The sequence below is a fragment of the Gobius niger genome, assembly GCF_951799975.1.
Source record: "Gobius niger genome assembly, chromosome: 1".
Classification (NCBI taxonomy): Eukaryota; Metazoa; Chordata; class Actinopteri; order Gobiiformes; family Gobiidae; genus Gobius; species Gobius niger.
This window is the reverse complement of record NC_136852.1, coordinates 8718101-8742111: the sequence shown is the minus strand read 5'-3', so window position 1 is coordinate 8742111 and position 24011 is coordinate 8718101. Positions and strand designations below refer to the sequence as shown.

General features: G+C 41.8%; 1 protein-coding gene across 1 annotated transcript in view; it reads right to left on the bottom strand.

Moving 5' to 3' along the window:
• The window catches only part of kcnab1a (potassium voltage-gated channel subfamily A regulatory beta subunit 1a), a 173793-nt gene that overhangs the window by 116815 nt on the left and 32967 nt on the right, over positions 1-24011 (bottom strand). The window lies entirely within an intron of this gene.

The window sequence follows — 24011 nt, the reverse complement described above, 5'->3', positions numbered from 1 at the left end:
GCTAATTTCATGAACATGACCTGTATCCCCAGTAAACATGTTCAAATCTCATATTGGTTTTACAGATAACAATTTCAATGTTTATGTATTAAGTCTTTTTAGTCGTTGAGTTTGTAAATATGTAAATATTGTTTCTGTTTTCATGTTCTTTAGACAAGGGGGATGGTCACTACTTGTTACATGACCACCTCTTATGGTGCCACTTTTAAATTGTTTGCCCTGAGGAAGACTGATATGTGGTCAAAACACGGGGTTCCTATCCTAAAATAAAGGACTTTGTTTTGATGGTTTGAGTGTCTTTTGTTATCCTCTGTTTTTAGGCTTTTTTTCTTTTTCTTTTTTTTGAGAAACCACAATGAGCCACACACTTTGGGTTGCCAGAACCATTTGCAGTAAATCTAAAAGGACTCTCACTACCAAAAGCCTCAATCATGTCCGAGTTTAGTGCTAATGCAGGACTTTACTTAAAGCTCACGGACTGAATTCTGGAGGTTCTGAATTTGCCTTTAATATATTTATGGAATAATAAAATGGCCAATGGCTTCATCACCAGTGTTCAGTACTATTTATTTATTCATGTAAACGTTAATTTGAAAAAACAGATAAGCGTCATTGAAAGAACTCAATGTATGCTTGAAAGTTTCTCTTTACTTAGCAGTATTTTTCATTGCCAGGTCTGTTTCAGTGCAATTAAAATATAAGGTCCCTAGTTCTTAATCAAATTTACACAATTTTAGTTTCACTAGTGTCATCTGTAGAGTACAGAAACAAATATCCCTAAAAAATTATTAAAAATATTCAAAACAGAGCTATCTGCTTTTGCAACTGAACTCTTCATATGTTTTATTGTCTAAACGTAAAGGTACTTCTCTTTGTTCAACGGATCAGTTGCCACTCAAACCACATACTGCACGTTTCCTCTGAGCATCTTAACAACTGAGTCGAGTGTTGGCAGCTCTCAGAGGACTCATTTCTCCCTTTTGTTCTCCTCTTTACTTGATATTGGCACAAAGAACACATGCTCCTACATCCTTGCGCTGTAACTGTGCCGTTCAGAGCCAGCAGGTTTTGCATAACACTTTGCATTCTCAGATTCAATTAAGGTTTTTCACGCCTGAACATATTTGCTGATAACATTCCTATGTCCCAAAATCCCAGCGCACACTACAGTACACCCCCCTCCCCTCTCTCCCCATGGGCAGCTGCAAATCAAAGCGGAGCGCGAAACGGGGATGGGGGAGGTGAGCAAGAAACAGTAGCAAGAAGGCAGCAAGTTGAGGCACTCAGAAAGCTAAACTAAAAGCAAATACAGTAATAAAACCAAAACAAAATCAACCAAATATAAGGAATGACACTCCTCCTGGAACCGCCACCATAATGTGGTGGAGGGGTTTGAGCACCTGAATGATCGGGGGCTTCGTGCCCCTGGTAGGGTCTCCCATGGCAAACAGGTCCTCGGTGATGGGTCAGACAAAGATCGGTTCAGAAGCCGCTTATGAGAGACCAACAGGCCCGGTTAGAATCGTGAGACCGTCCTTCTCTGGACCCACCACCTGCAGGAGGAGCCATAGGGGCTGGTGCAATGTGATATGGGCAGCTCCAACAGCTGCCCCCACGACCCGGCAACGGACAAGTGGAAGAGGATGGATGGATGGATGGATGGATGGATGGATGGATGGATGGATGGATGGATGGATGGATGGATGGATGGATGGATGGATGGATGGATGGATGGATAAGGAATGACTATTAATGATTGTAGATGAATCAAAAATGGTCAACTAAATGATATGTTTAAAGATTTGTGGCAGGTGCGGGGGCCAAAAAATTTAATCTCCATTCATTAAATTGGGTCATGCTATACGGTCCTACCATCTTTGGCTCTCAGGCACTGTATGTTTAGGCTTACATATCAGTAAGAAAGTGCTTTATTGTCATTGTACAAGCGTACAACGAAATAGTGTTCAGGTGTCAGTCCTGAGCCGCGCTGCCACTGTGTGTCAATCTGTAGTACGCGGAGTAAAGGCTGCCCTCTGTCTCCTCTGGTCCTCCGGTGCAGCCCCTGCTGGGTTCGTCTCAGAGCGTGGTGTCCTGCACTGGTCAGCTACACCTCCTGCTTCCCCTTCCTTCTGCAGCTCCCTCCGCTCCACAACAGTCTTTCACCATCTCCTCGTTTGTCCCTTTCCTTGTTTCCTGTAGCTCCTCTAGTGACGCCTCCATTGTGCTGCAGGTGTGGGGGCTCTTGGTGCCTCTTCAGTGTCTCAGAAGAAGAAATTTGTAGGTCTCAAATGAGTTTAGCTGATTTAGCTTTTGTTTACCTTTAAAAAGCTGCTTTCTTCAGGACAGTTTTGGACTTTCAAACAAATCCACCAAACCTCCACAAAAACGCAGCATAGACATACAAAAGTATCCAGAAAAACAATGTGGAACAGAAACCATGTGCAGTTCGCAGAAAAAGGTAAAAAATTAAGCTGTATCAGGAGAGAGGGAGGTTGCTTCCTGTTTTCACATCATCACAGTATGACGCACAACAGAGGTTAATTATCCCTCTTCATGTGTAAGCACGGCCAATGGTCAGACAAGCAAAATTTCTTGGGTTCATCTATGTGTCCAGCACTGACGGTAAACAAACTTGCTTAACCTCTTTAGCCCTCCTTAAAGGGTTGGCCATTTTTACTCATTTTATATTTTGTCACAATGTCATCCCCTCCCCCTCTGTACGCAACCTCGACATCATATAATAGACTCCACCCTCTCATACAAAACACACATCAACAACATCACTAAAACATCCTTCTTCCACCTCCGCAACATTGCCCGCCTCCGCCCCTCCCTTACCCAGTCTACAGCTGAAATCCTCATCCACGCATTCATCACTTCCAGACTCGACTACTGCAATAGCCTCTCTACGGACTTCCCACCACTCATCTCCAAAAACTGCAATACATCCAAAACTCTGCTGCCCGCCTCCTCACCCACACCCGGTCCAGAGAACACATCACCCCCGTCCTCCAACAGCTCCACTGGCTCCCCCTTCAATATCGTATTCAGTACAAGCTCCTCCTCCTCACTTATAAATCCCTCCATAACCTGGCCCCGCCCAACCTCACCGAGCTCCTGCAACAACACCAACCCACCCGCCGCCTCTGCTCAGCCGGCTCCAACCACCTCACTCCAATCAGCCACACTAACCCCCGGACCTTGGGGGACCGAGCTATTGCCGCCCCCCACTCTCTGGAACTCACTCCCACAGCCCATTAGAAACTCTGACTCACTACCAACCTTCAAATCAGTGCTCAAAACCCACCTGTTCAAACTAGCTTTTTCTTAAACCCCCCTTTTTGTATTGTTTTATCCCCCATGTAAAGCGTCTTTGAGTGTCCAAAAAAGCGCTATACAAGTCTGATGTATTATTATTATTATTATTATTATTATTACTCACTACTGCCACCTCAGGTCATATGTGTAACTGAACCTTCTATATTAAGCTCGTGCAGCCCGAAGTTGTCCATGCCCGTGGTCATAGAGGCCACGGGCATGGACAACAAACGCGACATGTAAACCCCCCCGTACAGCCACCGGGTCACTGAAAGCTCAAATACGTACAAATATCAACTTTTTTCTGTGTAAAAAGTTACTTAATGCACCTTTAAGACATCCAGACAGAAATTTGATTCAAACTGACAGTAAATGTAACTTTTGTTGGAAATGACATTGCACATTTTACTGCATAAGTTCATAAACAAAAACCAAAATGATGGTCCAGCTGCAGTTTTAGCTGAAATGGTGATTCTTTTCTCAGTCAAAAATATCTTGAGAAAGTAAATATGTACAGATTTTTTGCAGTTGTGGCATTCAAGTTATAGTATTATTACAATGTCATAAACCTATGTCGTAAATCAACAGAAAAATATGGATGCTATCTTGAGGAGTGTATGTTTTAACATCCCCAATAGTTTTGTTAAAATGTGCTAGAATTTTGACGACGCATCCCAAGCACTCTCTCTCTTGCATGTGAGCGTAAAACTAAACGGTTTTGAGTCTTGTACGGTGGTGTGACTGCGAGAGAAGTGTCAGGAGGAGGTGAGGGAGTTTGCTGCAGGCGAATCCTTTATCACTCTTCGTGCATATTTCTGGTTGAGTACGTGATGATGCAAATGTCAGCACTGCGGCCCTGCACATGCTCAAAATAGCACCGCCAGCAAACTGTAAATGCCCTGTTTGTTTTGCCAATCATTTCACCAGCAGAGGGGGATGGTTTGATCGGCCGAGGAAGTACAAATGTGAGGCCTGTAATGATCAAAGTGTATGTTCCCATAAACATAAAGTGGACATATAATGCATTATGAACGCTCAGAATTTATATTGTGTGTTTTGAAATTTGCAACCAGGCAAAGACAGTAAGGAGTGAGATTGGGCTGGGTCAGGATTTTGAAAATTCCCTCCAGAACCCTCTGCAGGTAGCAGCATAACACGTGACAGAACAGTTAATTGGAGCTTTCTCTTCAAGCCAGCTTAGCATGTTAGAAAACCGATGTCACCGCGATTAACACAATGAGCGAAGAACTGCTCATAACGTGTCCGGTGATGGAGAATGGGCTTCAAATGTTCCATCTACTATGACACAACTAATGTGCATGGAATACCCAAAAAGTGTCCATTTACATTTCGTATGACTCCAGTATACATGCGTTTCCAATGACATCACGCATAGTTCCGGCCGCCATTTTGAATACCATCCATCCATCCATCCATTTTCTTCCGCTTTATCCGGGGCCGGGTCGCGGGGGCAGCAGTCTCAGCAGAGATGCCCAGACTTCCCGATCCACACACACCTCCTCCAGCTGTTCTGGGGGGACCCCGAGGCGACACCAGGCCAGCTCGGAGACATAGTTGGCATAGTTTTGAATAGCGAAGTAGAATAATGCTGTACTACAACATGTAACAATATCTCTACTCAGGATGCAAAAGAAAGACATCTGATTGAAAGTGGCATTTTTATGTATTTGTAATCATCGCTCAAGAAGATAACAGTTAAAACACGGCCCCAGAGACGCACGTTTATATGATATAACCAGCAAATGTGGCACAGAGGTAGCAGCTCTGTCCGTCGAGCTACAGCAGGATTTACTAAAGATCTGCTTCACTCCTCAGACTACATTAACACATTAAAGTGGAAACAGATTTGAACAGTCAGTGTTTAAGCTGCTCAAGACGTTAGCATGCTACCGGTTAGCAACTGTCAACAATCAACTGTCAATGGCTACAACACGATAAAAACATGTGTGGCTCACATCTATGAACACTGAGGAAATACTACAGTAACAGCTCAGCTCTGACCCCTGTCACATGTTGTATCCAAGGTTTGGAGTGTGGTTCAGAGCTTTCACTTGGAGAGGTCGGAGCTGAGCTGTTGAAGCTAAATGCTAGGATGCTAGCGTGTTGAGCAACTTAACACTGACTCATTGTTTCTTCACATAAACGTGTGCTCTCTGGGACCGTGTTTTTACTCCTATCTTCTTGAGCAATGATTACGAGCGCATAGAAATGCTACTGTCAATTGGTTGCCTTTCATTTTGAGTAGAGATGTTACATGTTGTAGTACTGCATAATTCTACTTCGGTATTCAAAATGTAGCGTCCGAGAGACCACTGTGATGGAAAGTAAAGGCGCCATGCTGACCACTCATACAGTCTCTGGGTCACTACAAGGTCAAATACACACAAATATCGATTTTTTTCCCCCCACATAACAAGTTGCATAATGTATATGTATGTATAAGTAAACATTTTACGAAGCAACTTTTACTTTATTAAGGTATCTTTACTTTAACTCAAGTAATGAAATCAAGTACTTTGATCACCACTGCTCTCTAGTCAAAACCTTGAATAATAATTCCTGGTTTGCACACATTTCTCTAAACTCCTACTGCATATTTGTCAGAGCACTGGGAAAATTCTCACTTTTTTTGAACACAAGGTCATTCAAAGCCAACATGCAGCAAAAGAAATGAATTAGCAATTGGAATTTCATACTCTTTTGTGCTCTTTTGTGCTTGGACAATTTGAAAAATATGTGCTATGCCGTGTCCCGTCAAACGATACATGCTGTATTATGCCCTGCAGGTCCAGATTGAGGTGTGGGGTAAAGTGCAGGCCCCTCTGTCCTGGTTCATGGTCCTATAGGCTGTATGTGTAAAGCAGGTAACCAAATGCCCTCTGTATCTGAAAATACAAGCTCATTCCACTTCTTTGTCAGTGCTGCGTTCCTAGAATGTTATCCTGTCTGCCTCCTGGGCAAAAAAAAAAAAATCATATTACAACCCAGAGTATGCACCGTTTTGCTTCAACACCACGGCTGAAATGCAATCTTCGATCTGAATAGAGCTGGGTACAGTCAGTGCATTCATTCTTTGGCAGAAAAAAATGGGCTGTGCAGAAGCAGCGCCACGGCTCCAGGTAATTTTTTATGTCTGTGCGAGCCATTTTATAATAGAGGCTATTGTTGTGCCAAACTACCATAGCGCATCGATTTGACTTCTATAGCAACAGAAGCTTATCATCAAATCCTCGCCTTTAGCCACTTTATTGTTTGTTGCTTGAAAACTCATCGATCAAATCCTGCCTGCTTCCCTGTAAAGCTTTACTGTGTAAAAAATAGGGCTTGGATAATATATCAGATGGGATGGGCGGCAGGGTGGCGAGTGCTCTTGCCTTACATCTAGAACAGGGGTGTCAAACCTGCCCTGTAGAGCATAAATTCCAGAGTATGTAAAAAAAAAGTAAGTCTCTAGCCCATTCCTGTGCAGAGTTATGAATTTTTAAAGAATAACCAGAATGCTCATTCTAGCCACTAGGGGGCATTAAATAATTTTAAAAAAGGATAGATTTCCACACGTGTCCAGCAGAGGGCACTGACATAAAAAGAGCTCAGGATATGAACAACACATTATATAGCCATGTGGTAAATGGACAGTCTGCCCCAGGGCGTCTGTGGCTTCAATAACAGTTTACCACCACCAAGTGAATGAATAAAGACTACTGCACTTTCAGGAACTTGTGACACAGGCTTGTAAAGTGCAATACAAGTGTAAGCCGCTGTCATTAATGAAGCTGCAGTCAAGTTGGGGCTTTGATCAAATCACTGCTTATTATTATTCTCAGCTAGTCTTCACATTTGATATTCTGAGATTATGAGTGATTACAAAGAAATGTCCAACCCGTCACACAGTTCGGCTGTAGACCAGTGGTTCCCAACCCATTCCAAAAACTATGGCCACTACAAATGTTTACTCACATAGTTCTTTGTTTCGGCATAAGCCTTCCTCAGAGCGTTTACAGTCAGGCTGGTTGCTCAGACTTATATAGCCTTAGTGTCTACCAGGTATACATGGGACCCAATTACAGGACGACTGAATGATGATTTTAGTTTAAAATGTTTTCTGGGTTGAATATGCACCTTCTTATTGTCTATGTATAGAGCACTGTGAGTTGATTGGTTCACCTGTAATTGGGTTACTACTTTACTTAATGTTGCAGACAAATAAAGAACTATGTGAGCATCTCTGTCTGGATATATGAACTACATCGATGTGATTTACATTCTTTCTAAAGGAAAACAAACTTATTTCATGAAGTGTTCCTTAATTCTAGATTGTGTTTTGCAATGTACACACTATGAAGAAGTTGGTAATGCTTTGGTAAATACTTTATAAAACATGTAGGCTACAGTTTTATTAACCTTTATATGAATAGATGCCATAATGCATTCTGAACAGTTGTTACATAATGCGATGTTATGACCAAAAGCGTTTCTACAATCCCTCAAAGTAAACTTGTTTTTGTTCCCCCTGTCCCCAACCGTCCCGCAGCTAATGGAAGCGTACGTCTTTGTTTCCAGATCGATGCTCGGGCTTCTCCTCCGGGACGCCGCAGATTCCCAAACAATTCCGCGCGGGGGGATTGAGGCGGGTTTAGGTTTCCGCCGAGGCCCTAATCCCGCGCTCCTAATGGGAAGCAGGAAAGTGCTGAGTGAAAGAAGTGGGTGTACGGTTGCAGAGAGTAACAGTGCAAGTGGCGCTGTCTGATCTCCATCCATCACTGTCCAGTGTGGGGCTGGAGGAGCGGGAGACAGGTCAGTAAACACTGGCCCGGCAGGTTAACTCTCCTGTCTCTGTGGGTAAAGCACTGTTTTCCCATCGCATCTTCCCTGGCAGCTGGTTTGAACTCATTTGTAGTTCAAATTCGGACAATAGCACTATTGTTTTAGAGTTTTTAAGCACTGATAAAACACTTCTCCAGCACAAAGCACAAAGAGTTTCCCTGAACACAGCACAATATTCTTTTACAGGACAAATTCTACAAAGCAAATGTGCTTTAAAACAGAAAGAGTAGCGTCAGTATAACTACTTCTACAAATAACTAAGGATTCATTTTGGCAATATTTTAACAGTTGAAAGTGTCTTATTATTCAAAAAATGTCCGATATTTAGAAAAACAACCAAAAGCTACAAAGTCTGGGGGAAACACCAACATTATTTTGAGTTTATCTTGGCTAAAGCAAGGAATAATGTGGTCCATTGTTGATTCTGTGGGAAACAAGATGTTCGCAACTAAGTAAAGAAACTAGTAATCAGATTTCTTCTCAATTATCTCCATTTACTGCATCATTGACATCTAACTGCCGGGGTCTACGCCTCAAAGTCCGTCTCTAAATGTGCACGTGTAGCTTTGAGCTGAGTCATGTAGCGTTGTGAAGTTGTTTGTTTGTGGCAGGTGCACAGCAAGCACTTGTAAAGACGCTCTCATATCTCAGGATGGAGGCAGTGCTTTGGCCTACTTCAGCACCTGCACCTAAGCACCGCACTGTATGTGTCCTGTACACTCTCATTGTCCTCACGTCCACCGCCAAAACTCAGGAAGCAATCAGACAAATATCAAACAAGAGGGAAATTTAACAAATAAATAACAAATAAACTGAATTATTATATCGGTTCTATACATAGATATGATATTCAAGAGATAGCATATAATGATCCAGTGTGGCCTGCGAAATTTGCATGGCTGCTCAGTCCCTAAGCCTGTTCCCTAAAAGGGCAAAAAGGCGGGAAGTCCACGCCGGATTGGCTCCGAATCATATATTTAGGCTTCAACTTTTTATTGCTGCTGGACAAAAAGCAGCTCACATGGCTCATAGCAATTTTTAGAAAAAATAACCTCTTTGGAGACAGGCTTTTAAACAGTGCAAACGAGGTCCAAAGCTACATAGGAATCCTGTTTACCAAATGTCTTTTGGAGTCGCCCCTGGCCACCAGGGGGTGGTATTACAGCAATGTCAGCTCCCCGCCATGAGGACCAAACAGAAGCGCTTTCATCACCCATTGGTACTATATCAATATATAGGCTTTTTTTAACACTTTGACCTTGATATTTTGGTATTGCAGGTAATAGTAACTGTTTAGCATGGATATATATAGAGAGATCGAGATCGAGAGAGAGCGAGAGTGAGAGAGGCAGAGAGAGAGAGCGAGACAGAGAGAGAGTGAGAGAGAGAGCGACAGAGTGAGAGACAGAGAGTGAGAGCGAGAGAGAGACAGAGAGCGAGAGAGTGTGAGAGAGAGAGAGTGAGAGAGAGCGACAGAGAGTGAGAGCGAGAGAGAGAGTGAGACAGAGAGCGAGAGAGACAGAGAGTGAGAGCGAGACAGAGAGAGTGAGAGAGAGAGACAGAGAGTGAGAGCGAGAGAGAGAGAGTGAGAGAGAGAGCGACAGAGTGAGAGACAGAGAGTGAGGGCGAGAGAGAGACAGAGAGAGACAGAGTGAGAGAGTGAGAGAGAGAGTGAGAGAGACAGAGAGCGACAGAGTGAGAGAGAGAGTGAGAGCGAGAGAGTGAGAGAGAGAGTGAGAGAGAGAGACAGAGAGTGAGAGAGTGAGAGAGAGAGTGAGAGAGAGAGACAGAGAGTGAGAGCGAGAGAGAAAGAGAGAGAGAGAGCTTTGAATTGTCATTGGTCCCATGCGTCATAATGTACATTTTCCCATAAACAATGCAAGCGGATTCTCAGTTTAAAGACATGTAGCTACTGCACACAAGCCATGAGTTTGCACAACGTGACCCAGAAAAACAAAGGAATGCCACATCAGCTGCACGACATGTCAGCCCCGCTTAGCTGGCACCTGCTAATTTAGACTTTCTGCATGCTGCATCACAATGCATTCTGTCACTCTGCTTACATGCTGAGCCGAGCATCACAACAAAGTCACAGAAAAATAACACGTCAACAGCTCCAGCGCCTCTACCGCCCCCTGCAGGATGGAGTTTATATCTTATTTCTCGTATTCCTATGGGTTACTTACCATGTAAAATAGAAGACTGTAATGAAAACCTAGCTGTATTTGGATTATAGAGTCATATGGAAACATGTCAGTATTTGTGAAAGGAGACACGATGTGACAATGCTGTAATGATTCGTAAAGGGTGATATTAAAACTAAGATGTTGAGGAAGAAAACTTTCCAAACATCCCGAAACTGACCACTGCATGAAAAATAGATGTTTTACCTGCAGTGTCTGGCCTTAAATGTGTCCATACATAATATACCGTGTATTAAAGAAAGCAGTGGCTGTAGAGCCAGAGGGACAGAGGCTGACAGGGCAGACGCTGCAGCTCCTCGGCTCGTGGCCAAAGGGCTGAGCTGGTTCCTCTGCGCTGACTGAGGAACGCCTGCAGCTGCTGAGGACAGGAGACGAGGAGAGAGGAATTTTGATCCGCCATAGAAAGATCGAAGTCAGACAAAGCATTTACTAGCTTGCCTTGACCTACACCCTGCTTTTATCAGCCTTCCTCTAATTTTAGGGAGAGCACTTTGAATGACCTTGTCTGAATTGTGCTCTTCAAATAAACTTGCCTTGTCTTGCCTCACTAAACTAACTCATCTGCTCAGGGACTGGAGATGATATCCATGTTTTTGCCCATTGTACCTTTTAAATAAACTAAACTGATTGATTGATTAAATAAACTAAACTGATTTTACCAGACCCTCGTACTTACTGCGTTTCGTACAAGGGTCTGGAACTTGAGTGAGTGAAGCAGCTATTACAACTCTGTCATAACTCTATCATATCTCTATCAAAACTCTATCATAACTCTATCATAGCTATCATATCTCTATCATATCTCTATCATATCTCTATCAAAACTCTATCATAACTCTATCACAACTCTATCATAACTCTTGGGGTCATTCCTTGCTAATTCCAAGGCTTCAATTTTAATTTCTGGATATTTGGGAGCCGAGCCAGGACGGATTGAAGAGCTTCCTTTACTTTCGTATCCGCCACCATTGCCAAACTACAACCAGCAAATCGGTGCAAATGCTTGACGTCACCTACAACACCCGCCTCCCCCGCTCGCTGAATGGTAGGTAGAAAGTCAACCAATGTAACGCGGCCACTGAGATCAAGCCCAGACGTACATGTAGGGAAATGATAATTGAGTTTACGGATGGCTAAGGCCAGGCTAGTGTAAACCACCAACTGATCAAACCCCAAAACACTGTGCAAATCTTTGTCGATTCATTGTTAATCAATTATACTTGACTATTGAGTAACTCTTTTTTTTTTTGCTAAACACAGACCCAAAAAGAGCAAAAATTACCAACTGTACTTTGTTTGTAAAGTGAGGGTATGTTGATTGTTTTGTACACTCTTATTAAACCAGTTTGGAATGGAAACTAGCTTCCCAATAATAAGCTTTCAAATGAAGAATGGCTTGCTCACAGAAATATGTGCTTGTCTTCTTATGCATCAAACCAAGTGCAGCTTTACTGACTTTCCAAAGACCTACGAGCCTCCTGCAAACATTCACTTTAAGTTCCGTCCATCAACACCACACCTGCACATCGCAGTCACACAGGCATTTCTCACCCAAGGACACAACAGCGATACGCATTTACAAAGCACTTCAGTAGCCGAGTACTTTGTAGAGCTTTGTGTGAGAGATGTGAGTCTGAAGCATCTTTCTTTGTCAGAAAAGAAAGTGCTGAGAACGGGGTCTTTTCAGGTTGTGCAAACTGCATGGATGAGATGGAATTACGATTCATGCGAGTTTGTGAGGCTGCCAGAATTTGAGCAGGTACATGAGGAAGTGTTTTACAATGAAGCTGCGCTGAGCCAAAGCAAAGAGGGAGAAAGGTCTTTAAAATGTGCACGATTCAGTTCTGACTCTGCATTACTCTTGTTTCCGAGAGAAACATCGCGATCAGAGTCACAGTTTCAGCCCTGGATAAGTTCCCAGGCCTGCATGCAAGTCTGAGGAGATTTCCTTAAAGGCTTTTCTCTAAAACGTGAGAATAAAGTAACAAAAAAGGATCACAAAAAGTAATGAAAAAGCAACACAAAACGTGACTATAAAGACCACAAAAACGTGATGAAAAAGCTACAAAAAATCCCCAAAAAGTGATGAAAAAGCTACAAAAAAGTTACAAATAAGCAGCATAAAGTTACAAAAAAGACCACAAAAACATGATGAAAAAGCTACAAAAAGTGACAAAAAAGCATCAAAAAAGTGATGAAAATTGCAACAAAAAAGTCACAAATAAGCAACATAAAAAGTTACAAAAAAGCAACAATAAAGTGATGAAAAAGTTACAAAAAGACCACAAAAAAGTGATGAAAAAGCTACAAAAAAAAATTACAAAAACTTACAAAAAAATTACTAAAAATTAGAGGTGGGCATAGATTAATTTTTTAAATCTAGATTAATCTAGATTAATTTTGAAATTTATCTAGATTAATCTAGATTAAAATGTCTCGCTTGAATTCTGCCGAAGCCATTCAGAATATGTGTGCTACCCAAATAATGACTAAAAGTAAGTCATTGAGAACGAGTTTCTCAAATCAGGCCAGGGGCTCATCTCCTGTTTCCAAAATGCATCACAAACTGCTTGAGAACGTTCTACTATGATAATTGGTGATGAAAATAATTCATGTTCAAGAAGATGCACTTGTGTTTACTAACTGTTTATTCAGTTAAACATTAATTTTGAACTGTAGGCCGACATCAGAGGTCCTGATGAACGTACACAGTTCATCAGTAGCTTTGTGTCAATCAATTTTCTGGTGACAAACTAAATCTCCTCTTCTGCAACTATGACCTGCTACAGAAAAAAGATCCGGGACTTTAATGGTGCTCTTATCGGTGCTTTAAAAGAAAAAAGAAAAACGTTAGATAGAGGCTACTGTATATAAGCAATGTAGCCTAGGCCAATATTTTGTTTTTACGCAGCGTGTCGTTCCCGTGCACACCTGTCTCACCGCGCGCACCTCACTGCGCGCACGGCTGCAGAAGGAGGCGCGGAGCGGGGCAGGTCCGACACCGCGCTCTCGTGGCTCGAGGCTTTTAGTTTATTATTTTTAGCGCGGGTGATGCGACCCCGTTAGCCCGACTGTTCTCACAGAATAAGTAAATAAACTCACTGTGGATCAGTCGTAGAACCTGCTGCTCTCGCCTCTTTATCCGATTCTCACTCGTCTGGTCATAGCGTCCATTTGGCAAAACTTAATCCATAACAAAAGTAGCTCCAGCATCCGCGTGGCAGTTGTTTTGGTTTCAGAAGAATCACGTAACAGCGAGGCTGCGTGTGAGATGCATTCATGGACCGTAAGAAGTGCGGGAAAGGCGAGTTTTTCACAAATGCGCGGAAAAACCGGACAAATAATTTGCAGTCTGATACACTTTGCTTGCGCCAGAGGCCTCGGGCCGGAATACTTTAAGCCCTGCACAAAATATCACGGTGAAAGTCATCATAGCTTGCAGGGTATAGACCCAGCTCCCAACCCAGCTTTGAGAATAGATTAACGGCAATATTTTTTTTATCGCGCGATAAGAGTCTCGCGTTAACGCAGCACGTTAACGCCGTTAACAGCCCACCACTACTAAAAATGCAAAAAAAATTTTTAGCAAAAATGCAACAAAAAATTGACAAAAACAACAATAAGTTACACAAAAGCAAAAAATAAAACGGGAGAAAAAACACAATGAGGAAACATCTTGGATGATTTTGTAGGCCTTGTCTTTCAAATACCCCTCCTGACTGATCCTGGGGGCTCTGTTGTGGGGGCCTCGTGCCCCTGGTAGGGTCTCCCATGGCAAACAGGTCCTAGGTGACGGGTCAGACAAAGAGCGGTTCAGAAGCCCCTTATGAGAGACCAACAACAGGCCCGATTAGAATCGTGAGGCCGTCCTTCAATGGACCCACCACCTGCAGGAGGCGCCATAGGGGCTGGTGCAATGTGATTTGGGCAACTCCAACAGCCGCCCCCACATCCCGGGAACGGAGAAGTGGAAGAAAATGGATGAATGGATTATTTTTCAAATGAGGCGATACACTGGCCTGTAGTCTGTAAGAAGCTTTCAGATTTGAGTGAAGCCGGACTGGAGAAAATACGCTCTGTTAAAGTGGGGGTTAAGAGGTTAACAATCCCCTGACCCGGATCACCATGAGTAACGTCAGCGTGAAGGGCACACGGTCCACTCCTCTGGGACCGAGCCTGACTGATTACCTCCTTCAGCCGGAGGTGTGTCCACTGCTGCCCAGCGGATGACGGGTCACGAAGGCCGCAGCTGCACTGATTATGGAGCCTTGGCCCGTCACTCACAGCTCTATGGGAGGTAATGTACACAGCATAAAGCCATCCATCCCCCTCACACGGCAACATCAGCACCACAGCTCAGCAGAGACGCAGCACAAAATTGAGACACTAAATCAAAGCACAGCTGTACTTTTGTGAGATGAGTTGCACTTTAGTTTACAGCACAGTGATAATAGAGTTGAACTGTCCTGGGAACTGGGGATAAAAACAGTTATACAGACTTTGCACTGGGTTTAACTAAGGATAAGGTTTGTGATGTATCATAATACCTTCATTTTCATATATAGCACATTCCAAAATCCAAAGTCAAAATACAATTTATTAATTTGGGAAAACCTTATCAAGTTCACAAATATGTGTTTAGCATATAAAATCCTTCATGGCCTCCTCCACCTCTTAGTGAATTTCTGAGTGTAAGGTCCGACACCAGTCGCCTCAGAGGAACATCCAGAAGAAACTGTGTCATTCCACTCAGGAAAACTGCATTTAGTCAGGCAACCTTCTCTTTTAAAGCTTCAATGCGACAAAACCTCAACAACACCACAAAAAGCAATGAAAATGTGACAAAAAAAGTGACAAAATCTGACGAAAACATGATTAAAAAAATGGAAAAGAGTTACGACAACAAGGCAACCACGTGAGGGAAAAGACCTGTTTGGACCCGTTTTTTTTCATAGGTCTTAGCTTTTAAAGGAGGCATTACACTGGCCAAATGACTCTCATCCAGAAGCTTTAAGATTAGGGTAAAGCTGAATTGGAGAAAATGCACTTGGTAAGAGGTTCAACTAATCCAAACCACCCCTTAATCCTAACCTTAAAGGGACTATAGTATACGGAGTTTAAAAATGTTAAAGTTAAGTATTTTCCTCCCCCTACATGTTCCAGCCATGTCCTGATGTGTAGAATGAGCTCAGACCTTTTCACCACAACTGCCTCTAAAATCCTGCACTGTCACTCAGAAAGTTGTTCATTCGGGTCTGAAGTGCCGTCATGCACGAGCTTAATATAGAAGCTGCAGTTACGCATAAGACCTGAGGTGGCAGTAGCGAGTATAAAATGACGAACTTGCATCTAGCCCCTTTAAGGATATAGTGAAGTTTACTAAAGGCGTCTTATTGAGATTCATTGAAATAAAAGTGATGACTTTTTTCTTACTTCTTTTTTTTTGGGGGGGGGGGTCAGGCAGTGTTTTACTGTGCTGTAAAGTGAAGTGTTTTATCTCTTATAACAACTTGAGAGATAACAAACCCCGCTGACCTAAAAAATCATTTGTACGATGTCTTTATTCTCACTTTAAAGCCTTTTTAGAACACTGTTTTTAATTTGTGGTTTATATTATAAAATAATGTGACGTTGACCTTTAAAAGCCGTATTCAAATACACATTTCCATTTTCCAGAGCCATTGGGCCTCATGCATGAAACAATTACACACATAAGGCATTCTTTTGAAGATTTAGGCATTCACAACATTGCTCCAAAAATGTTCATGATGTTGATTTTTTTGTGTCATTTACTCTGACCCTCCGCCTCTCAAGGGTAACATGCAGGACAGGTCAACACGAGGTCAGAATGCCCAGTGTCCATTTAGCGGCTCTCATTGTCCTCAGAGGAGCGTTAGGTTACAGCGCCACAGACTTGAGACCTCAGCTGCCGATGGAAAGGTCAGATTAGCTTCACCGCATGCTTTTAGTGCAGTACAAGTATTCACTGACTTTAATCTCAGAATCATCTACACTGAGTGTGCATATGGCAGCTTTTTGTAGCTCTCTAATTACTATACTTTGATGAGCTAAGGATAGTATTAGGCTAATTAAAGTTTTACATCAGTGAAGTGGCAATTTTAAGGAGAGAACTTTGGAAAAATGTGACAGCAACGTTTTACACCACTGCACTGTGCTTGGGATATTTAAACACATCTACAAGCATTCACATTGGAGGGGACTTCAGAGCCTGATTGCGAAGGGCTAAACTACAGGGGTAGTGGTTTAAATACACAATCAGACACCGTGGAGTGAGAACATCTTGTTGCAGAGAAATTGTTAAAGAACTGACCCGTTTCTATAAGTAGAAAAACATTATCCAGTGCCTCCCACTAGTGCTTATTTTCCCAGATAGGCCACTATGGAACAAGTGCTATGAGTTGGTGGAAAGCAAGACGGATATGTTCTGTTGTTGCAGTCGGAAATACGTTTGTTAAAATGAAAAATACAATGCTCAAGATTCTGATACACTGTATAAACATTAAAAAATGTTGCAGTTTGTCAATTTGGTGACACTGTATCTTACAGTACCCTTGATACATTGTACCTAAACCTCTAAAAATCTGTAAAAAGTTGTACCCATGGGTTAGATACACAATGGAATAATATGTATTTGTAGTTACATAATATAATAAGACATAATTCTAACTCTAACCCTAACCTTAAGCCCTAGCCCTAAGGATCTCGTGTCCTATTACATTAAGTACCTACAAAGTACTAAAACAAGTTATTTCATTGTGTATCTACAAGTTATTACAGATATTTACAGAGCACATTACATTGTACTAAATTTAATTAGGTACAATGTATAAAGGGACTGTAAAATAAAGTGATACCTTTAATTTTCACTTACATTTCAGAATTAAATTGATTATAAACAGCAAAACTGTTCAAGTCAATGCAGCTTGAATGAAAAGTAGAAGAGCAATCTTATGACATGCCCTTTACTTCACAATCACTTTACATCAGTTCTGTTATTTCTCTTTTACTTCATCTGCAACTACCATTCATCCATTTTCTTTCGCTTTATCCGGGGCCGTGTCACGGAGGCAGCAGTCTGAGCAGAGATGCCCAGACTTCCCTCTCCATGCACAAATCCTCCAGCTGTTCTAGGGGCTCGAGGCAGCACTAAGCCACAGAGACACAGTCCCTCCAGTGTGTCCTGGGTCTTCCATGTGGCCTCCTCCCAATAGGACATTCCCGGAACATCTCCCGAGGGAGGCGACCATGTGGCCTCCAAAGCAGGTGCCCAACTACCTCAGCTGGCTCCTCTCGACGTGAGGGAGCGGCGGCTCTACTCCGAGCTCCTCCCGGGTGACTGAGCTCCTCACCCTCTCTCTGAGGGTGCGCCCAGCCACCCTGCAAAGGAAACTCATTTACCTGCAATGTTGTCCTTTCGGGTCCTTACCTAGAGATGAGGGTAGAAACATAGATCGACCGGTAAATCTTGAGCTTTGCCTTTTGAAATTACCATCAAGTTCCAGATAATTATACAGTAAATCAGAATTACCTAAATCATTTTTATTTGTCCTATTGCTGGGTTGCAGGTGACATCACAGCGTTCTAAAGGCCTATACTATTATATATAGGAATATTTAATTTGTTTTTGAGGAAATGTTTGGTCTTTTACAGAGAGATCATGGACCCATTGACTGATATTAATGATCATTTTTCTTATTCATACATTTTCTTTTTAGCTATGACTTGAAAGTGTAATGCTGTTAATAAGAAAAACTGGCTCCTGCCCCCCCGCTGGGTCCGGTGACATCATCACAATCTAGAACCTAGAACCCAGCAATTCCCCTTTATATAAAAGTCAGAAAATTATATTAGATTCTGGTTGATAAAACTGCTTTCAAACAGAACTTTAATGTTGTCAAATCGAACTCTTTCTCAGTCTCTAAACATGTTTTTTTTCCCCCCACACTGTCAGGTTCGTGACACAGTCTTTAACATAAGCACTCCCTCCCACGCCGCCTGCACCAGTGCGTGCCCTTCGTAGCCCGGAGCGAGGTGGTGTTTTCAAATCCGGACACTCGAGTCATATTCAAGGGAGAGTGTGGATGGTGGATGTAGTCGACACGAGCGGCGCGCCACCATCGCTAACTGCATCGCTATGGAAACAGTATGGAGGCGTAATGTGTGTGGGAAAAGGAGCAATGAAACAACAGCGGGCCAAAATAAAGAGGACACACGGAGCAGGCAGCAGCTGGGGCACCGTGTGGTTTACGCCGCCAGCTCCGGGACGACAGGGGAAACAGGTGTTCAGTCGGCCTACATGAACACTTCAGTGATCATCAGATTGAAGACCTTATTGTCCTCAGCATTTGATACATCCTTCATCCCCTTCTTGGTCAGGAGTACCCAGCAAGAGGTTTCTATTGTGCATGTTTGGGTGGCACCTGGAGGAAATCCATCCAGACACCCACATGGCAAATGGTCTCAACTTATATAGCGCTTTTCCACCTTCATCAGGCCCAAAGCGCTTTACAGCAAGGAACCAGTCACCCATTCACTCTCTCATTCATACACCGATGTGCGCTATTAGTGGAGGCAAGGTGGGCGAAGTGTCTTGCCCAAGAACACAACAACAGTGTGCACTTGTGGGAGATGGGATTCGAACCCCCGACCTTCGGATCAACGATGAACAATGAAACAAAATGAAAGGTCTGACTGCAAATGAAAGGTCCGACTTGGGATTGAACTGCTGTGCCACCATGCAGCTATTTGTTTGCCATTAACTTTCTTAACACATTTATAGCATCCTATTTCTTAAAGGGACAGGCCACAGTTTTTCCATACTGAGATATGTTCTTACCTGAGCTTAGACGAGTTGATACGTACCTGTCTGGTTTTTGTACGCGCCCGTGGAAAAGCGCGGTAGCTTCCAAATTCAACCCGTTTGGAGCCATAGGAATACATTGGGAGAGGCCAAATGCTAATAACATCTTTGGTTGCCCTCAGTCACGCAACTCATCAAAGCTCAGGGAAGAACATATCACAGAATGGAAGAACTATGTGCCCTCAGTCTTGCAAAAAGATCAAAGCTGTTGTTAGCATTTGGCCTCTCCCAGTATATTCCTATGGCTCCAAACGGGGGTGAAGTTGGAAGCTACCACGCTCTTTCACGGGGACGCAAAGATCAGACTGGTACACATCAGCTCGTCTAAGCTCAGGTAAGAACATATCTCAGTATGGAAAAACTGTGGCCTGTTCCTTCAACATTGATGATTTTATAAGCGCGTTTCACAACTTGCAGGCTCACTTTTCAGGGTCTCGGTCACAGAAATACAAGAAAATTGGCCAGTAAGTTCATGAAATTGATACCAATGCTTTGTAATGAGATGCACAGTATTTTTCTTACAGCTTAGAATATACTAAAAAAGGACCAAAAAATGGCGTTCCACTACTACACAAAGAAATCCGGTATAGGACCTTAAATTCATTCAAACTATTCTGAGACCTTGTCCTGACAAAGGCCTACGGGGCCATTTTTATTTGATTAATCACAATTAATCACAGCTATTTCATTAACGCCTTAACTCACATTTTATAACAAACTACTATTTTGTATGTGAATAAATCCTTGTTTACAAATAATTAAATCAGCGTGTGCTCCAGATACAAGAGTTTGTTGGTAAAAAACATAAATGATGAAGTTGTGATTAAATTAGCCCTTGATTAATGCATTCATGATCTTATGATTAACCGTGACTGCTCTAGTTTTAACCAACTCGCTATGAAAAAAAAAAGGCCTTTGAACCTTTCATTGTCTTTGAAGGACTAAGTTTACTTTCTTCTGCGCTGATGAAGACCAAAACCGCAACTTGTGACTGAACCATATCGTATAACTCCTCCAGGCTTATAGTTTACACAAAGCCACTTGTCTCTTGCACTCAGACCTGTAACAGACACCTACATATTTATAACTTAAACATGCGTTGAAGTGATACTCTGTAAGTTTACAAAGTGAGGAAAAAATAGAGTGAAATTCAAAAGTAAACGGTCAAATTCCTCCCCTTTTTAACCAGAAAGCCCTTCCTAGTTTGCAAAATGAGGAAAACTCGTCTCATTGGTCGACGCGGGAGGATGCTTGTCTCTGATTAGTTGCTGAGATCTGGGAAGGAGGGACTTCACAAAAAAATAATATAGATATTTTTTTCACTTACTTTACATAAAAATGCAGGTGGTCAATTTTGCACATTTTATAAAATTTGTAATACATTTAGACTTCTAGACTATCACTTAAAGACCACAACTGACAATGAAATGTACTTGCTCTCTCTTTCATTGTTTCTAACCAAACATAATAGGGCCTTTAAAACTTTGATTAAAGGGACATTTCAGGATTTTTGACATAGGGCCTCATTTCCTAGTTATCCAGTGTTGCTGGTACCTGGAGATATTTTTTTTGTAATTCATGCAGTTCTTATGTTTGAAGAGTTTCGTGGCGCTAGGCTAGTGCAAGGCTAGCGCATTTCTATGGTATCAGCTAGCCTGCACTAAAAACAGTCTGACCCGCTCCACAAAGCACCTGAGGCAAATCACTTATAATGCCAGACTAACCATATAAATGTCTGTGTCGATAGAGTAATTTTAACCATTTTGCATTTAAAAGAACTTATATTTGAGCAGCATCAGCTTCGTGGTTGTATAAGCTACACAGCGGCGGAGGGATCTGCTAGAAAATAGTCCCTCAAAATGCGATCATTCATGTGATGCAAGGTCAGCTATATTCCAAAAATTCCTCTATCGACACAGACATTTATATGGTTAGTCTGGCGTTATAAGTGATTTGCCTCAGGTGCACTGTGGAGCGGGTCAGACTGTTTTTAATGCAGGCTAGCTGATACCATAGAAATGCGCTAGCCTTGCATTAGCCTAGCGCCACGAAACTCTTCAAACATAAGAACTGCATGAATTACAAAAAAATATCTCCAGAAATCAGCAACACTTTGGATAACTAGGAAATGAGGCCCTATGTCAAAAATCCTGAAATATCCCTTTAATATATAGATACATGTAAAGTCAGTCTCAAATGCATGTTGCTGATCATTCAAATTTGTGCCTGCATTAATGAAAGCGATTCATTCAGATCATGAGCTAGAAATGTACTAAATTGATTGTATTGCACAGCTCCAGAACATTGTGGGAAGTAGAAATCACATAAACACTGAAGTCCTCCACTATACATCACCAAACAAACCTTCATGGTGCACAGTGCTGCTTAAACAAAAGCCTAAATAATCACAAATCAGCAGCTAAAGCCACAGAGCTCCAGCAGAGTGGTTCTGGAGCACTGCAGTAATGGAACCGAAATAGAGCGCGCACCTTTATTCCCCGGGATTGGATTTGTGACCTTTATGGAGTTTGGATAATAAATTACCCTTGCAGTTGGCAGGAGCAGGAGTGAGAGGGGAAACAATCCAGTCTCTCAAAGTGGGAAGAGACTCGGAACAAAACAACAGGAAATGACCCACTTCATACATCAGACACAACTCAGGAGCAAACATGTCTTTAGATTTCTTTTATATAACGCAACTTTTTGATCATTCGTCTCTCGGGCTCTCGCACTGGGGCTTGTTCAAAATACCCATTCGAACATTCCTTAAAGTTTTAGATAAATAAAAACCTTATAGCTTATATGAACAATAATGTAAATTAAATTGAATGAAGGTTAAATAGATATTGTTTTATTTTATATTGACAGGTCTCCTGGGGAAATTACAGCTCAGAGGAGTTTGGACTTTGAAGGAGAGAAGGGAAATCTTCTTTGTGTTGAATGGTACTGGAGTCGAGAGAATCCATTAGAGCAGTGGTTCCCAAGTGGGGTCCGGGGCCCACTGGGGGGCCTCAGAGGCACTACAGGGGGCTTGTATACAAAACAAGTCCAATGATAAAAGTTCATTGTGAAAGGAAAAGTACATTTATTTGGACAAATGCACCAGTTTTAACCAGTATTTAGCCTGCTGTCATTGCTAGATGTTACTTTTCAACTCCTTTTAACTGTGAAATAATAAGAAATTCCTGTGAATGGAGTAAATTATTATGATTTGGGGACCGCGATGTCTCGGACTTTGGGAATGGCTACATTAGAGGTTTAAGATGTGCTTTGTTTTGAACTGTCTCAGCAACAATATAAGCAAAAGCACTATCTATTTGTTTTCAATATACATATACAGTAAAGAACTGAATAAGAGAAGATCAATCAATTTGAGGACAAAAATGTATTTTAAAATTCTAAATGATTGACAGTCCTAGCCTCACAATGGAGGTTGTATGGTAACTACTGACCAACATGCAAATATTTGAAATGAAAAATCTTCAAATATTTTTTAATACTATATTATATCTTCATTTATTTTCAGTTTATAAAGTTTTCCATCAATATTCTACATTAAAAAAAAATCATATCCACCTTTATTGAACTTTTTTGGAGGCTTTACAGTATTTGGAAGAATAAAACAGATGTTCATTAATTTAATATTTTAACTATCAACTTCATATTGAAATAAGCATATCATCTCCTTAGAATAATCAGGTTTTATGAGTTCACAGAAGTTCTGAGATATTTCGTTTTTTAAGTTGTGAATACTCAGCGGAAATGATTAATATGTTTTTGCTTAGAATACACCAAAATATACAAAATGCTGGTATAGAAAGTGTCCAGAGAATATGACAAAAATGTCAGATAAAGCCTTATCAGGGAACGATTTTCTGATGTTAAAGCCATTAACCGTAACCTTTTTCCAGTCCTCATCTCAATACCAGCTAAAAGTCTGCATTATATCAAACATTTTTCCAGAAAAAAAGGGAAAGCCAGGACACAGCTCCGAATCTAAGCTTAGGCCTTTTGTGGAAGAGGAGCGATGAAACTGGACAGCCTTGGCGCACATTAAGAGAAAGCATCACAATGTTCAGTGGGATGTACGAACACCTGTGCCTTTTGCTATGTGGGGCTCCCTTTTTGGTTTCATGCCCCAGTTGGTTCAGCGTTCCTGCCAAACACAATCAAATGTACTTCACATAACATTTCACCCAAGAAATTGAATATACGCAAGCATTCATTTCGGGTCTAAAACTCTACTTTATCAATCAGTTTTAATCATACTTAATCATAGTATAAGCTAACTGAGCCAAAAACGCTACATGCAGGAAGTCAGTGATTTCAGAGGTCTGTGTACAGGAAAATCCCCATCTGTTGTGAGCTGACGACACTTTCGGCTCTCATTCAGTGTCATTCATCAACACGGCAACACAGAACTCATCAGCTCTGGAGTTATTGCCAAAACTTGCTGAAAGAAAGGCAGAAGGAAATGAAAAACTAGACCCAAACATCCCATAGTTTGAGGTTTCTGCAGTTAAAATATTAGCAAATATAGGATTGTGGAAAACTCTTGACTGTAACTGTCGGGTTTTGTGAGTCAGGCTGGACATATTGGATATGGATAATGTTTCAAATGCAAAAAAGGTCAAACTGAACCTGACTTTAAAGAGGCTAGATGCAAGTTTGCCATTTTATACTCACTACTGCCACCTCAGGTCATACGTGTAACTGCACCTTCTATATCAAGCTCGTGCATGACGGCACTTTGGACTCGAATT